Below are 13,540 nucleotides of genomic sequence, written 5' to 3'. Positions count from 1 at the left end.
ATAGTACGTTTCGTGTGTTGATTCACTTTAACAGTTGTTAGTGTGAAGACAGGAAAAGAAAAGTGGGTGTAATGAGACCATGTGCAGTATGCTGTGAAAACAGAGGCCCTTATTTGGCATAATGGGTTGCACCATAAGGGCCATAAAATTGTGCATGTGTTAGTATCATTTTAATTATTACGGGTGCCACATGTTAAGCAGAATAGCGGAACTACTAAAACAGCTTCAAAATCCTTACTGCTGATCGCTGCATTTAATTACAAATAGGAACATTTGGAGATAGGTCACCATAAAACCCTTCTGTTGTCAAATGAGCTCAAATCTGATTTTTGTAATTATGTTTTTATACCACAGATCCTGTTGAATAACTATAGGGAATAAAATTTTAATAAGTGCTGATTAAATGTAGGTACATCTTGCTTCCTAAGAATATTTATGAATGCTCATCACACTTAAATCAAGGTACCATCACTATTTTCCTGTGGACAGTGCTTTGATCATTCAACCTTAATGCAAATAAGCTGAATAAATTTATGTGCCATGAAATATTGTTTTTTTTTTTCATTGAAGCATAAAAGCTCTGGATTTCAATTATTCATTCTGTTTGTGAGCACTGTGTACTGTACTGTAATTCTCTAGAACCAAAGTGTTTTCATTATCCCACTACATGTCAGACTCAGTAGGATCTTGTAATTAACTTTTCTAAGGCAGGGTTTTATTGAGGAAGATGACAACTTATGTCCATCTTTGTTTCCCTATAGAATAAATATGGTGAGGGATGGTAAGTTCCCTTTTTAATCTTTTTTTTTCTTTGGAATTATTTATTAGTTTTTTGTTTATTTATTGGTTCCTTGGGCTTTAAAAATTGTGAACACATTGTGTTTACCAAGAGAAGTGGTGTTTTGGGGTGCTTTGTTTGTGTCAGATCCCTGGTTTGTGAAAAATGGTTTTGAAACCTTGCATAATGGTTAGACCTCCTAGATCTTTTGAACATGAAATTATTATGGTGTTTCCAATAGAGATGAGACATGGAGGATGAAGTGAAGAAGGAATTGCTAATGGGTAATGGCACATGAAACTCATGAGTTATTACAAGGAAATAGGCCAGACACTGAGCTGGCATATTTTTAAATTGCTACCCTTTAATGTTGGTGTGTGATTTCATAGTTATTAAAGCAGGCACACTTATAAGCTATCCATATGGACACATAAATTTGTGGTCTTTATAAGCCCAGAAGGCATAAAATACTTCTTACTCTATAAAACAGAGAAGTTTCATCCTTTGGATTAATGATATTTCTTTAAAATATTCACATCCCCTTGTATATTCTAGAAGCCCACATTGTTAGAAAAGTTGCTCATTGAATTTGGTGCATAGAACCTAGCTTTATAGTGAAGACATTTCTCAAGATCACTAGAGAATTCCATTTGCAAAACTCCCCAGATCAGTTGTCATTAAGCACTTCATTCATACTTTAGACAGCTGTTTTAATCTCCAAGTGGCTCTGCAATGTAATCGTTCAAAGAATAGTACAGGTGCTCCAATCCATATCTCCATATCCACTGTTTCAGATAAATGATAAGGCAGCACGTTAGTAAAGCCCTGGAAGACACACACACCACTCTGAGACAGATGCCATCCCTGTTGGCAGCTGTATATCACTTCTAGAATACATCGTTCGGATGCAATACCCAGAAAACAGGCTTCGAGGCTGCAAAACACAGACTGAGAACAAATAGTGCTTCTCTCTGACCGTAAAAATACAATATATGTATGTATGGTCCTAAGATTCTGAGTGGTTCCTAATTCCCCAAAGCTGAGTGTTTATCATTTGGATCTGTAGTCTCTTAGTTATTGTCATTTTCAAGTGATGGGGGAGGGGACTCAACCAATGCCAAAGGCAAAGGTTGCAAAGTTATGCCTCTGCCATTTGAAAGCATCATTTGACAGTGTCAACTTATTTCTTCAGCTCAGTTCTGATAAATAAACTAGATGTCTCTAAAACTCAGGTGGCCATCTGGCACTACTTTGAACTCGAGTATGATATACTCTAGGAGGTGCTAAGTGTTAGCTGGAATTATGTCTCTTTATGAGCAAATTAATTGTGGAAGATCTGAGAATCATTGAAATCATTCATAGGACTAGATAAGGAGAAAAACCCTACACACACAAAAATCATTTACTGGGAGTAATGTTCAGCATAGTAATTCCATTAATTTATGTCCCTATAACCAAAGAGCAGGTTTTATAATCTGTCAGAATAAAAGAAGAAAGGGTAAATAGAGATGAATGACAGATTGGAGAGAGAGAAGGAATTTCTTGGGTTCCAAATTATTGAGTAGAACGGATACTTTCTTGGATTGATACGTGTTTTCTGGTCTTCCTGGCTCTTCAGCTCCCTGAAGGCAAGCTGATCATTTGATGACCTAATCCTCTGTATCTCCAGCACCGTGCACATTCCAAGTTTCAAAGGAATAAAAGGAACGTAGAGCTGGAAAAGGGTTACAGGTGAGCCAAACCCATCTTTCACAAACAAGGATATTTTTTCTTTTCTTTTTTTTTTTTTATTTATTTGCGAGAGGGAGAATGAGAGACAGAGAGCATGAGAGGGAGGAGGGTCAGAGGGAGAAGCAGACTCCCTGCTGAGCAGGGAGCCCGATGTGGGACTCGATCCCGGGACTCCAGGATCATGACCTGAGCCGAAGGCAGTCGCTTAACCAACTGAGCCACCCAGGCGCCCAAGGATATTTTTTCTAAACACTAATATGGTAGAGATCTAGTGGTGGCTTTGAAAGCCCAGCAGTCCCATAAGATGCTCACTGAGAGCAGAGTCCCAGTTGACCCACTCATTGCTGTAGCTCACTACCGCGCACAGTGCCGAACAAGAGAGATTTCTTAGTAAATATCTATTACCTAAAAATTTCTGGATTATTTTACAAAATTGTCTAAAGAAAAATTTGTGATTAATCTTTGCTAAAAGCTGAATATTAGAAAAGAGGGCCATGTTTACTTCCTGCTGTAATGGACAGGCTTTATCACAACCATCAGTTGTAGATCGACAGCTCAGAAACTCAGACCAACCGATAGCACCCTCTACTTCCGCCTGACCCACTCTGAGTTCTCAAAAACTTCTTACTGGAAATTTTTCTTTACATCTCTTTTGAGAAAAATTGGTAATTCACTCTTACCACAGAAGAACTAATAAGGAGCATTGATAATTTTAAGAGAATTACTGTCTCATAATTCTTTTCTCCATGTCTTTTGGGTCAATAGATCTAAGTACAAGAGGAGAATCTGTTTAGTAGAATCACTTGCTTCTTGAAATACTCTGTATACTCTGTATTTCTAATGGGAAAGTTTGTGTTTTCATTTTGTTGTTTTATTAGAGGACATAACTACTGATGAACTTGATCAAAGAGTTTATTAGCCAATTAATAGGGATGTTTTAGACACCTGCCACTTCTCGTCTGGCTGGCTGTGCTGAGGCTAGCAATGCCAGCGGAGACACAACAGGCAAATGGCATCATAGTTTCTGGCTTACTTTCCATCCTGGTGTTCAGAATCCATTTGAAAATCTTTCACAGATGAAACAGTTCACATGCTGAGTTTTTGTAAGAGTTTTAAACACTGCAAACTGCATTATGACTCATATGATCTCTCGAAGTTTTCACTGTTACGAAATTTGTTTTCCTTTTTAATGGGAAATTTGGTTCCCTTTATCTTACACGGCTTTCTGAGACTCATAAATTATTTTCATTTTCATTTTCCTAAGATATATGTGTACTCATGTATCATAAAATACTTCAAAACATTTTCCCAAGCTAAGTTGGGAAAAAATATGTCCCTCCTATTGAGAAATTTGAAAGAAATTTGAAAGAAGTAAGTCTTATACTGATTGTTGCACAACCAAATTTCCCTTGGCTCATATGTTTCCATATGCCATTTCTTAAACTTTCTGTACAAATTCTAAGTTAGAAGTGACACTCTTCTTATTAATACTTGGCATTGATAATTGTTTAAATGTTGAACAGCAAATATCTAGTCAAGGATGTTCCTATTATCTGTGTATGTGTATATAATATGTATTTCTATATCCTTAAATAAACATATATACTTATATTTTATATATACATATAAATGTAAATGTTATTATGTTTTATGTGTACACACACACACACACACAATTCTTTTAGTTTCAGGTTCAAACTATAATTTACATCAAAAACATCTTGTACATTTAGGGAGTAAAGATGTATAATCAGGACAATTTTTACTAAACAGAATAAAACTACTCAGAAGATTTTATTTGATTTATCCTATTTTCCTTCTACTGAGACCTTCCAGGATAGGGGCAAATGAAAAGGAAACAAGTCTTCACTGGAAATTTTACGAGTGACTTCTAGAAGATGTCTTGGGTTAGTACCCATTCAGGCCTTCTGAATTTGCATCCCCATATGGACAGAGGCCTCCCCGATGCACTCCTCTGTGCCCTGTCCCTTTCTCTAAACCCCATGATCAGTTCCCAGATCTTATATATTCTTCTATTGTTCCTCTTGTACTAGTTCTCTTGTCTATCCCAGGATTTGGTGCGGACTATCATTGACTCATTCTTCTTCCCCCCAGCCTCTGTCTTCTCATCTTGCATCCTCCAGGTCTAGCACAGTGTGGAGTCTAGATATTCACTCAATACATCTGTCGGGTTGAACTGAGTTCTAGATGTTGAACAAATTGGGCATTTGTGAAAGAATTAAGCACTAAGAGTGAACTGGGTTTTTTTTCACTCAACTGAACTTTCTGGTTAACTAAAAATTAGTAAGAAGTTTGGTGTGTGTATTTTAGCTCTTACTGAAAAATAAGTGTTCCTGCTTAGTTAGGGAATTTATAATCAATTCGTCAGCTCTTCTACTGAGCATGAGTGAGTTTCTTTTAGGTCCAGATTCACGTTAGACTCACCTTTGAATCTGCAACACAACAGTCTGGTACATCGCAGGGGCTCAGTAATTATTTGTGGAATGAAAGAGTTGTTTATTCTAATTTTTCTTATAACATATTTATTGAATGCCTACATTTTGCTGGATTTTTAACAAACAAGATTGGTAAAATTATTTCTGGATAATTCTCAAAGAGAAAATCCAGTTCATTGAAACCATACCCACACTGGCTTTCAGTTTCCTTGGTATCATAGTAATTGGGGCTTAAAGTGAAGATTGAGATTTTTGACTAGAAATACTTACTTTAAGAAAGATGTAAGTAGAAAGCATCTTGAGGACAGGGACTTCAGATGCTGAATTCATATACCAATTTTCAACAAAAAGAATGTCGATGACGATTGGAAATGTAAACACGCTTTGAAGACACAGAGCAGAAATTTTTAGCTGATCCTGAGTATGAATATACTTGCATGTGCAAGGGACTTTTTTTAATTATAAAAATTACACTGAACTGCAAAGATGTTCAGCCTCCAATTTAATTGTGCACTCCTTCACGTTTCCTCCAACCTTCATATTGTTTGACAGTATGTTGCATGACTGTTGCCTGTAAGTGTGAAAAGTCAAGATGAGAGTTCACAGCAGGTTGATGGCCTGGAGATGAGAAGTCTGTCTGAGGACATTTCAAAGTTGTAAAGGTATTATTCTCACATGGAGTTATTTCTCAGTGGGTGTGAACAACAGCTACTCATCAAGCTGGTGTAGTGTGAAATAGAGTTTCCTGAAAAATGATGTGCAGACATATGCAGAAAGCCACATGCTTAGTGCACGCCCAGACTGTGTGCCTAACTTCCAAGTGTGCGAGTATTTGCCATGAGATAAGCTAGAAATGCAAAAGTCCCCATCATCAGTAGCTGGGGAGAAACACAGCTTGGAATCACCATGGATTCATTGGGTTCCAGGCGCTCACATGTTGAAGGACAAAAAGTGAACAGAGCAGCTGCACTGGAGAAGGAATGTTTGAAGAAATAGGAGGGACCTGGTGTTAAACAAGACATCAGGAGTCTTCTATAAATTGCTTGAAGACCTACCACTGCCACGAAAACAATTTTGTTCCTCTTGCAGGGCACCGTGTCACAATTGTTGGGTAACAATCACATTTTATTAATCTCCACTGCTGAATGAAGAGATTCACGTGCAGAGGTATCCCACTGTGTTGTGTTCTGCTGAAGAGGTGTCTGCCCACGTTCGTACGGGCTCCCCAGGCCCAGTGTATTATTTGTGTATTAGATTTGCTTGTACCTTTCCTCCAAACAGCTCTGCATACAGATCTTTATGCGAATATTTTTCTTAACTGCAATGGTTCTTCTCGTGACTTCTGACAACTGCACGGTAAGGAGGGAGGCAGTTAGGGGAGTGAAGAGTATGATTTTGAGTAAGACATAAATCACGCAGATACACCTGGAATGGGGGGGGAGTGGAGAGAAAACATCCAAGTGTTTATGTACGCGTTTATTTTATCCCACATGTTTAAAAAAGGATTCAAAGTGGCTTACCAAAAAAAAAAAAAAAAGATATGTATGTCATAGGGCCTATGAAAATATAAACAGAAAATAAAATTTTGAAAGAGAGGTGGACTCAAATATGCTAACTATGAGGGTTAATGAGAATAAGAATGAGTCATTTCACTACACAGATGGAGGTTCACTTATGTGGTTTGGTTGGCAGGTGTGCTGACTCTGTGGTGTTAATCTTCAGGTTCATTGTGTGGGAGGCCCTAGTGAATTCTCTCCTTCAGTTAGAAAAGACACAGATAAAGAGATGCAACTTGCTATGAATCCTAAAACTGGGCAGGTTGGGGGTCAGATATTGCTTCATATTCCAGAATTGTTGCTTCCTATTCTGTGAGGTTTGGTTGTCATGCAACAAGGGGTGGCTGACCAAAAAGTATATATACCAGGGCGCATTGTTTCTCATTCTCTTTGGCATTAGTTTATTTTTTTAAATAGCTTTTAAATTATTGAAGTAACACATGTTCCTTGCATAATCCCAAACGAAAGTATAAAGATGAAAATAAAGATCTCTAAACCAATTACTCAGCAACAACCCTGTTATTTTGGGGGTACATTTTCTTGTGCTTTGGTCTACTCATGCATAAACACTTCTATTTAATCAAAACCTGGGGGGTTCTCCTTGACTCTTCAAGTTCTCACACACCCAGTGTCCAATATATTAGAGAATCCTGCTTTCCTGACCTTCACGATTCGTAAACTTTAGGTACTTTTCCCCACTTCCACTGCTGGTAGTACTGCTCTAAGCCAGGAATACCCTCCCCTGGCACATCCTCATCTCTTCCTCCCACAATCCTGCTGGTCTCTTTCCAACCCCAAGTCAGAGCGATGCTTTGAAGATGTAGATCAAATCCTGTCTCTCCTCTGTTCAAATATCTCCAGTGACTTTCTAATCCACACCGAGAACAAGTTCAAATTCTGCGTTATCTTAGCCTACACGGTCCTACACTATCTGGTCTACTCTATCCGGTCTACTCTATCCATTCCCACACGGCATTCTATTGTATTTTCATTACTGGTTACGTAGTACTCCAGTTAACTATCATTAACCGACCACCGATTGATTAGTATCATCGCTTCTAATTTTTTCCTGCTATAAGCAAGGCTGAAGCAGACATAATGATGTGCACGTGATTGCACAATTAGGCCGTTTTGCCTTCATCAGAAATGTGTTGCCAGACTTCCTCTGCAGAAACATTATACCAATTACACTGCCATCAACCTGCTTCTTTCCGAAGCTGACTCTGGTTATGGCTCAGCCTCTGTGGCAGCCAGAGCCGATGAAGCAAGTCCTGGAATTTTGCATCCGAATTCCTATTTTGATGGTGGTGAGATTTTGAACTACTGTTGGCATCGAATCCAGTGCCAGTCTTCCCGCTTTGCCTTGTCAAATTGGACAGGGAGACGGCTGTCTTGCAAAAGTGGAATTGTCACTAATTGGCCACAGAGGAAAGATTCAAAATCTTGCCAAAAGTCTCCTGTATTCTAAGGGAATAAAATCCTCCACATAACTTTCCCTCTCATTAAAAAGAAACAAACCCAATATGAAAAGCACTTGGTCAACTAGAAAGCACTGTATAAGTGCAAGGCATCATTGCTATTCTTGCTGAGGTTACTGGCCGCGTGTGCGCAATGCTACTGGGGCTCACTGAATGCAGGGACAGGGAGGCCTGTCTGTCCAGGCTTCCTTTTTTACCAGCTTGTTATGTCCTGTTAAGAAATGTCAAGGAAGAAGCAACAGTAAATAACTTTTGACTTCACTTTGGCTTTTTCATTTAGATTAAAGCAGAGCACTTCAGGTGCAGTCTACATACAAAGTGAACACTCTATAAAATGTTTTGTCACTTGTAATGTTTGGGATTCAAGTTGGTTTTCTTTATTATGACAAAGTGAATTTAGCAAGAGTTAAACATCGCTTCATACTGAAAATGACAACCACTTATTTTTGTCCACTGTGTGGACACTGTGGAAAAATTAATGGTCTGTGAGAAAGAGAGTTAAATCATTAATTCTTGTTCCAAGGTAGCATGTAGCCCATAGTATTTTATTAAAAATGTTACATATCATTTATAAAAAATCAAGCCAGATGATACACTCCTGAACATTTCAGAGAACTGGATTTTAACAAATCTATTTCTATTTAAATTTAAAAGAATGCAAATATGTTTACAAGTCTAGAAATATGTATGTTGGAGTTTAAAATGTGAGTGAATAAATTTTCAGGAGTTAAACCACTTATTTTTAGAATTTAAAGTAGGTTTTAATTTTAGATTTTCCTAAAATGAAACAAAAAAAAGACAAATGCTGCCTTCTATAAGATGTCAGAGTTTGGGGGGAATAGCTGATCTTTGAATTATTCATTGAGATAAATAATTTCTATTAATACATAAATTCCTTGTTTTTGTCTTATTTTAAAAGAAGTTTTATGGCAGCTCTAACTTTACCTTGGATATCTCTTGGCCACACTTGGCAGGGCATCAAGCTTACTGCAGTCTATTCTTTTAAACTTCCCAAGGATCAAAACTGGAAAAGGAAGGGAAGCCAAATATAAGTGAAAAATATTGAAAGAATAAACCATGCCATTTGTTTTGGATTAATAATCCATATTCTTAGTCCAGGATTTGTGATTTTAGTAACATGCGAGATTGCTAAAGATCCCTCTTCTCATTGCTTCCTTGTCAGATTTTTGCATGCAATCATAAATAATCTTAATTTGGTTACGTTTTAAAAGGTTAGTTTAAAAAGTTCATTTGACATTTTAGATTCAAGTAAAATAAAACTTTAGCTTTATTTCATGAATCTTTAGAGATCAGCAGAAACTTAAAGTAACTGATTCTGACTTTCTGCCAAACATGCCCATATCCTGATTAAACTCAGTGGTTCATCCTGCCCTGCCTTGACTAGGGTAGTTGAAAGTTGATGGAGAAAATGACACCATCAGGATAGTTGAAACCACCTCCTTTTATGACCATGAATATCAACTAGGCACTTGGAACTGTCAGATATTATAGTTTCCAAGAACAACAATAAAACCATGACCTACCTCTTGCCAGAGACAATGTTCAATACTCTCTTATTCGTTCAGCCTCAGATGTTCACCTCTCTTCTTGGAACACATTTAACACATTCTTATTCAGAGCTAGGACACCACACGTGCCTGCTCCTCTTTTCCTACCTAATGCCCTCTCCACATCTTTTGCTGGTGCTTTCTCCTCGATCAGCATCTCGGCAGGCTCTAGCATTCTCTCTTTGGCTCTTTAATTTTCTCTACATTCACTCTTTTCTAGGCAAATTCATTTAATTCCATGGTTTTTCCTATAGACATTCTGATGGTACTCAAGAGGAAACCACAGACTCAGGGGGCAACTCCCAGACTCTCCTCTCCTGCGAGCTCTAGACGCACCTAGTCCACAGCCCATTTTGCATCTGCATTCAGATGTCCAGTGATACCTCAATCTTAACAAGGCTGAAACCTCTACAGTCAAATACACTCTCTTGCCCAAGCCTTCCCCACCTCCGTGTTCATCAGCTGCTCAGGCTTGACTCTTAGCAATCGTTCTTGCTTAATTTCTTTTCTCCACTCTCTACCTCTAATAGCTTGGCGATTCATTTTGGGTCTTCCATCATTTCTTTGCTGCAATGCTGCCCAGACTGTTGCATCACTCACCTGTGCTGTAGACAGATCTTCTTAAGTGGCTTTTCACTTTCTACGTGTCGCAACAAAATCCTTCCACCGTACAGCAGCCAGATTGATCTTTCTAAAGTATGAAGCAAATTATGTTAACTGCTTCAAATGCTCTGATGTTTTTATGCTGCAGCAGAATAAAATTCAAACTCTTACAAGGCCCCACGTGATCTGCTACTCCGACCTCATCTTTCCCCAACCCTGTGTTCGGCTGCCCACAATCACTGCTGTTGGCTTCATCTTCTTTGCGCACACCCAAATCATTCCTGCTTTAGTGTCTTTGATGTTTCTTCTACTTGGAATGTAGGTACAAAGGCTGCCTCTATTCCCAGTCCCATTCTCAACTGAAGTTTCCCTTCCTCCGAGAGGCCTTCGCCTTCCACCCTAGCTAAAGTAGCTCCCTCCCTGTCACCATCTACAGCATCATCTTATTTTATTTTCGTCCTGGGCACTTCGCAATAGTATCTGAAGTTAGTTTCTGTTCGTATGTTTATTACTCATTTAATCTTCCTCTCTCTTTTAGTAGGATGTAAGATGAGGAGGGCAAAACTCTAGTCTTGTTCACCACTGTATTCCAAAAGTCTAACATAGAGCCAAGAACAATGCATCCAAATGTAACTGTGACTAGCTATTCCACCTCCTAATTTTACAGATCAGAAAACTGAGACCAAGAGAAGTAAAGTAACTTGCTCAAGGCCATTCAAGTTAGTAAATAGAGCTATTATATAAACATGTAAATAAACCATTGAAGTCAAATAGAATTCAAATAGGATAGAGATAGATGCAAAGTGCTATGGGCACTCAGGATGAGGACACATTGCTGAGCCTGGGCAGGGAGAGGAAATGTGTGTTGATGGAAACCTCAGGAAAAGAGGCCATTTCGGTTGTCATGAGGTTGAGAAGGGTGTCGCAGGCAGGACCTACATCCTGTGTGAGAGCCTGCCATGTATGAAGGCAGACGGATCCTCGAGGAGTGCCAAGTACTTCCGTGGTTTTACATGATCAGAGCTATGTTATAGAGAGTAAGTCTTGTGCCTGAGTAAGAGCTTTTTGAGATGTCAGAGAAGACAAACGGTTATGAACTTTATTCTTATGTGTGAGGAATGAAGTTTTAGGGCCTTCATGGAAAGCACCGGTCACCTTGTAGGTGTAGAGAAGAAACATGCAAGGTGCACCTTGTTAGCTGGGTAGGATGAGGAGGGACTCTGTTCTCAAGGCGGTGTTCTTCCAGCTGGTCTGAATATATACCTCTATCATTTTGGAATCTCTCTGCATAGGAACAAAGAGTCACCTCATCTTTGATTGAGTATTGCATTTCAAAGGCAGGGCTGCCAAAAAGTAGAGGCCAGGCAAGTCCTGTTGGATTTACATTCTGGACAGGTTAGGTCTGGGCCAGCCCCCACCATGGCCAGGTTGAACACCTTTTTCACATTCCTGACCAGTCTTCTGTAAGCACTCATGTAGCAATTGTCTTCCAGGTCAACAAAATGAATGTGTATTTCTCCATAACTTAGTGCTCATCTGCCTGTCCAGAGAAATTGGAAAGAAACCCACAAAGAGAGGTCCACAGAAGGGCTGAGGGATTTGTCTAAGTGCTGACTGAAGCCAAAAGACTTTGTTTTCCTCTTTGATTCAGGGGTACCTCATTGTCTTTTCTAATCTGAAGGGGGGCTGGGCTGAGAACCTCTGCCAGTTCTTTCTTTCCAAGAACCTGTCATCACTTAACCTCTCTTAATGAGAGTCTGTGTATAAATTTTCCAAATTTTCACTTTTGTAAATTCCAAGCACAGTGAAAACTATATAGTATATATATCATATGCATTCATGTCTTGATATAGTATTAGCATTTTTATTTTTACTTAAGATAATTTGTCATATGTTTTTTGTTATCCTAATTGTCAAATGTTTTTAAGAATTCTCTGAAAATCCTACACAAAATATTCTTCTGTCCTACAACATATTTAATTTGCTCAAGAACTTTGGGTCTGTGTAGTCAGGAAAGACTTAAGTATCCCATAAATTCATACTTTGATTTTGAATATATTTTGGCACAAAAAGAGAATAAGAAATTAGAAGTAACTTTGGCTTCCTCACTTGATTTATATTTACTTGTGAACTATGGTTCCATTGGTTAAAATGCTTTGAAAACTGATGCTAATGAGATTTAAGTCCCTATGAAATCTGAGTGTGATTTTTCTCCCAATTTTTAAATTTTTATTTCTAAAATAATTATTATGTTAATTTATTTCCAACAATTCAAAATATTCTACTAGCTTTAATTCCATGCCCTCCATGAGACAGTCTAGAAGCAAGCATAATGAACCCTCAATTACTATCTCACAGAAATGGAGCAAAGATCAATAAAGTACTTTTCCAAGTAAAGTGTAATATATACATACTTAGCAAGCAGACATTCGTAAGTGATTGTTTCAGTAGATAATGTTTCCTCTCACCTTTAATATAGAAAATGCCTAGGTAGCTCTACTATATTTGTGTGTCCATGCTTGTGGGATTTCTAATGGACAAACATTTAAGAGAGTTGTCAATTTTATATTTGTTAAGGCTGCATTTAAAATGATAACTTAGATGAACATCTTATCTGCTAATCAACAAAGACAAAATTTGATATGCTGTTTTTATTTGTTTATTTAAGAAATATTTATTAAACATTTATTATAAGCTTGCCCTGTTCTAGCCAATGGGAGTAAGTAGTAAACTAAATAATTTTTAAAAGTTTTTACTTAAATTCTAGTTAGTTAGCATACAGTGTAATATTAGTTTTAAGTGTACAATATAGTGATTCAACACTTTAATGTAACACCCATTGCTCATCACAGCCAAGTGCATTCCTTAATCTCCATCACCTGTTTTACCCATTTCATTCCCCCTCCCCTCCCATCTGGTAAACATCAAGTAAATGAAATAAATTTTTTGGTCACATAAACATCAAGTAAACGAAATAAATTTTTTGGTCACATAGGGCTTATGTGTATATAAACCTAATTTCCTTTTCCCCTCCCTCCTCTTTCCCTCCACAATTATTTGTTTGTTTCAGTTATGTCTTGCTGAGCATGTAAAGTCAAATAAATATGAGGTATATCTGTGAAAATCCTCAGTTTTCTTTTGTGAATTTTCATTTTTATTCCCCATTTCCATTTCCCAGGTTACAACTTCCAAAGCTATTTGTGAATTGAAGTAAACTTTTAAAATGTTATTTTCTGAGGCTAATTTAAGCATAAAATGCTCTTTGCTCTTTCTTATTTTTTTCTTTTTTTCAGGATGGCATCTTTAGAACAGGTATAAAGCAATCCCTAATCTAGAACTTCTGTGACAGTATCCACTTTTTGTTTATTAG

The sequence above is a fragment of the Phoca vitulina genome, unplaced genomic scaffold, assembly GCF_004348235.1.
Source record: "Phoca vitulina isolate PV1807 unplaced genomic scaffold, GSC_HSeal_1.0 scaffold25, whole genome shotgun sequence".
NCBI classification, from domain to species: Eukaryota; Metazoa; Chordata; class Mammalia; order Carnivora; family Phocidae; genus Phoca; species Phoca vitulina.
This window is presented reverse-complemented; position numbering follows the sequence as displayed.